The sequence below is a fragment of the Phoenix dactylifera genome, chromosome 3 (genome assembly GCF_009389715.1).
Source record: "Phoenix dactylifera cultivar Barhee BC4 chromosome 3, palm_55x_up_171113_PBpolish2nd_filt_p, whole genome shotgun sequence".
Lineage (NCBI taxonomy): Eukaryota > Viridiplantae > Streptophyta > Magnoliopsida > Arecales > Arecaceae > Phoenix > Phoenix dactylifera.
In genome coordinates, this window is record NC_052394.1 from 12,637,567 (window position 1) to 12,642,459 (window position 4,893).

General features: G+C 37.4%; 1 long non-coding RNA gene across 1 annotated transcript; it reads right to left on the bottom strand.

Annotated features, from left to right (window-relative positions):
- Positions 1-911: 911 nt before the first annotated feature.
- Positions 912-2,208, bottom strand: LOC120110081. Its single transcript, XR_005510837.1, has 3 exons — positions 1,503-2,208; positions 1,108-1,371; positions 912-1,001 (listed from the first exon to the last, which is right to left on the bottom strand). It is a non-coding gene; the product is annotated as an uncharacterized LOC120110081 (long non-coding RNA).
- Positions 2,209-4,893: the final 2,685 nt, after the last annotated feature.

The window sequence follows — 4,893 nt, forward strand, 5'->3', positions numbered from 1 at the left end:
GAATTATTTTTTAAGTCCCCAAAGGCTATAAATGGCTACTTTCTCCATTCCAACAGTAGGAAAGTGTTCTTTAGAGGTTAGGAAAGTATTTAAGAGGCACTATTCATCAAAGGAAGGCATCTTTTGAAAATCAAGAAGCACATTCAAGAGAAAACCCTAGAAAAGCAAGCCTCATTCAATTGCTTCATCTCAAGAGCCCAAAGAAAGTGGTTGAGCAGTTTTAAAGAGTCATCAATAGCTCCACCAACCCTTGTGAAGTGAAGCAAACTTGACAAAGAAGAGAATAGCTCCTCCAAAGCGATAAACATTCTCTAAACTCTTCTTTGTAGTTTATAATTGCTTTATTTACTTTTTTAGGAGCTTTCATTCTTTGCTTATTACTCACTACAGGAGAACTTACCTTTTCCGATGCTATTTAGGGCCTTTAGCGACGCTTATAAGCGTCGGCTAAACATCCGGCGACGCTAATCAAAGCATCGCAGAAGTGTCGGCGATACCGGAGTGGAAAAATTTTTTGCCGACGCCAATTAAAAGCGTTGGCAAAAATCGGGATTTGCTGACGCTTTTTGCCGACGCTTTAAAGCGTCGGCAAATATTGTTTTCCGACGCTATAAAGCGTCGGAAAAAACCATCATGGCACGCGGGTTACGCCTAGGCCGACGGTTTTTACCGACGCTTTAAAGCGTCGGAAAATGTAATTATTTTAAAAAAAATAAAAATATCAAACTCCATATATTTACATATATCATAAAACACACATTATACAATATGAACCAAACATTCAAATTACATTGATATTGATACAAACATTCAGATCATTCGAAATATTTATATTGTCATATCTGATTAAATTTACATAAAAAGTTATGAATTACAATGTACTTTGAAAATATAAAAAATATATACATATCAAACTCCATAAAAAAATAATCTACAAAGTATCAGGGACGAGATTCAGCTCCATCATCATCATCTCTGCGAGCATTTGAAGTATCAGGAATCTAAAAAAAAAAAAAGAAACCTTAGATATTTGTAAAAATGGGATACATTAACTTATACATCATAATTGATAATATGTAAAGTATTTAAAAATATATAGTTAGTTACCTGAGAAGGGAGAAATCGTTGTAACAAAGATGAAATATTCGTAAGCTGAGACTGCAAATTTTCTTGGTTCGGCACTGGAATTCGACTTATTTATCCAACTTTTGTCCATTCTATTAAAATACTGATTGAGCTGCAACTAATATAAAAAAAAATTGGACAACTGAAAGGAAGAACATGCTCAATAATACATACAATTGCATGTGACCTATACGCAGCCAGCATGCCAACGAAGCTTGGATCAGCATAAGGGTAAGGAACGCAAGCCTGTTACAGAAACACCGCAATAACCATCAAGCATATGCAGAAGCATACACATGAACACAGAAATATGTGGTTACAAATGGTCTAAAGCAGTCAAGACCACTTAAAATTTCAAGAATATGGCATCAACTTACAAAAGGCCGACTATAATCGGGTCTTGGAGGTACAAAGGCAGCTTCTGGAGTCCCCAGAGATAAACCTGAGTTCATGTGACCCTCAACCCGCTTTCCACATGTATTAGCATTACCTAAGTGGGGAAAAAAAAACACCCAACATCAGATGGCTTACATCTGGTGGCACAATGGCAGACCTCATTACATTGCGAAAAAAAGAAAGCCTAAGATATAAGTTTCAAAAAAATATATTTGACAACAATCCACCTTATATATGCACACAAGGTCAAATCAGTGACTTAGAATACCATTCACAATTGAATAAATAATAATGACTGCCAAGCTGCCAGCTTATTGCCAATAAATTGGCCGCAAAACTTCTTTATATCGTGAGAACTCCCCAGATCAAAACTTGAAGAACATATTTTGTACCATTGATCATCTCTAAGATTGCATTAGGCATTTAGTCAGGATTTTGTCAAGTAATGTTCTTCTAAAGTAAGTACATAACAAGAGGAAAAAGTAAAAAATGGTAAAAGAATTGGCTACACAATTATCTACACAATTTGATGCTGAACGGACTAAACTACTCTCTGAATATTTGTTGCTAAAGGGTTGCCTGTCATAAGCCTTTACATTATTAAGAGGCATCTCTCAGTTCCACAGATATTGCAAGTCCTAAGAGATGTTGCACGCTTCTTGCTTTTACTGCAATATCGTTATAATAAAAAACTAAGCTATTTAATAATCATGCACTGAAAGGAACATAAAAAAACTGCAATCCAGAATTTAAATCATCCTAAACCACTGTCACAAAGAACTTGATATACATATTCCAGCACAATTGAATGAATTTTTATAAACAAGAGGGCAGTATCATTGGAAGGCTGAAATAAACATATTAAACCATACATCAAGAGTTACCAAAGTACATTAGCAACTAAATAGAATGGTAAGAAAAGGCCCAATAGATATCAAAGAAAATTTTTGAATTTGAAAGTTAGAATTGAACAAATACACAAAGAGAAACTAATAAATGGCATAAGTACCTAATCTGGGAAAAAACATCAAACTAGATACTAACGATCAAAATCAAAAAAAGAACATATTGCAGGTATTAGTTGTAGTTTTTAAAAGCAGTCCAGTTGGAAGCCTATATAGGCCATATAATTTTTTCTAAAAAAATTAGGAATAAGAATGACTAATACGTTATTTTTTCAAGTTGTATGTTTGAAGCTTTGATATCAAACCTCTTGATTTATTAACTTAGAAATCACATAACAAAAATTAATTATGTGCAAGAGTCCTTTGCTATGAGCAAAAAAAAAATATGGGCTGTATATTCAAAATAAGAGGAAATTAAAGGGGAGTGTGGGCACAAAATATTCATTCATTTAAATCTTAAAGTGTCCCTCTGATGATCAGAGCAACTTAACATCCAACATCCGGACAGAAAAGATTTCAAATAACTTGCAATAAAATCTACAATAAATCTAAACAAATCCAGCGTTGTTCTCCTCGATGAAGCTGATCGTCAAGTTGATCAGAAGCAGAAATGCACCATATGGGTTCCTGCCATATAATTTTTTAATCCCCACGAAATCCTGCCAGTCTGGGGGCTTCGCCTGTTGAACGGAATCAAGAACCCATATGGGTTCGTCACAGAAAAAAAATTAAAAAAGAAGAAGAAATGCACCAGAGAAAACAATCAGATTATCGTGTTTCCAGGACTCACCCCTCCGTTTGCGAGGGCGATGGCCATGATGGCCGCCGCCTCCATCACCCACGACAGCGGATTCCACATGAACCCTAAGAATTTTAGAAACTTGCTCTCCTGCAACCACAAACAAATTCAATAAATAAATAAATAAATCAACAGCTAGATTAAAAAACAAAAAGCACATACAAGAGGGTTGTCTCACAAATCTATATCAGTTGAAGTGGTGTGGGAAAGAACACATCCCCTCCCGCGTGCATCTCAGATTATCAAACACCTCCTTCAAGGGTATGTTGTCGTCGAATCACATCCCGCCCGCCACCACCGCCGTATCCTCAGCTCGGAGGGGTAAAACACCTTTCTCGACGGCATGGGGTCGTCCTCGAAGCTCGAAGGGGGAGGGGAATCCGGAGGGGGAGGGGGATCCGAAGCTCGGTGGGGGGTTTGGGGGGAGATGATCGGGGAGGAAGGAGGGGGGGAATGATGGCGGCTGGGGATGAAAGGGTTAGAGTTTTTTCCTCCGCACGAGAGAGAGAAAGAGACAGAGGGAAAAGGCAGGGGATCGGGAAAAAGGCAGGAGATCCGTGGGTTTGGTGGCCTTTTTCCTCCGACGACGCTTTGAAGCGTCGTCTTATTTTAATTTCATCCAACGCTATAAAAAAGCATCGTAGTATGTCAGCGCTGTTTCGAAATTTGCCGACGCTTTCTGTTAGCGTCGGCAAACAAGAGTCGGCAAAACCCTATTTTGTTGTAGTGACTCTTGTTGTAAGGTTTGTTGGTAAGCCCGTAAAACAACATGTAGGTTGTTCGTGAGCCCGCAAAACCAATATTGAGATTTATTGGTGAGCCCGAAAAACCAATTGTAAAGGTTTTAAATTGTGAGCTCGGAAAACAATCCTACTGTAGTCCGAGGGATTATAGTAAAATTTTCAAGGGGACGGTTGGCGAGTGGACGTAGGTGCCTTGGGGTGCACCGAACCACTATACATCGTGGTGTTTGGGTTGTGGCTTCACTTGTGATAATTCTTGCATTATCTTTCATCTTTGCTATAGTTTAATTCATTAAAGTAATTTAAGAAAGTATCCACCGCACTCAACTAAGAAAGTTTTTTAAAGCACTAAAAATTTAGAAAAATCTAATTCACCTCCCCCCCCCTCTTGGGTTGTCACCTTGGGTAACAGATATGCTCTTTGAATTTATAGTCATATTTCTTTTTAGTTGTAAAAAAGGTAAACAAATATTAATGTTATTTAAAATAGATATGTTATTCAATATTAAAGGTAAATATTTCTTTTCAGTTGCTATTATCTCTCCTGCATGCATTTAACCATGGTGGGCATCAAATTTGGAAAAACTTTATTACCCAATATTTGTGTTATAGTTGCCATCCTCGTCCGTTCAATTTTAGTATACAACATTTATTTATTTTGGCCACCTTAGTTTAGCCATCCTTTCATTGGGAGATAGATCGATAGAGTAACAAACTCAGAGAGAGAGAGAGAGAGAGAGAGAGAGAGAGAGAGAGAGAGAGAGAGAGAAGTCAGACTTGAGATACTGAGCATCCATGTCCAAGACCATTTTCTTGGTATATGTTGAAAGATCTAGTCCCATGCTAAAAGTGCTATAAATACCAGCAGGTTGATGGCAAGTTTCATTTTCATCTCAAGGGTGTTAGTTTGATGCTCTATAAAGAA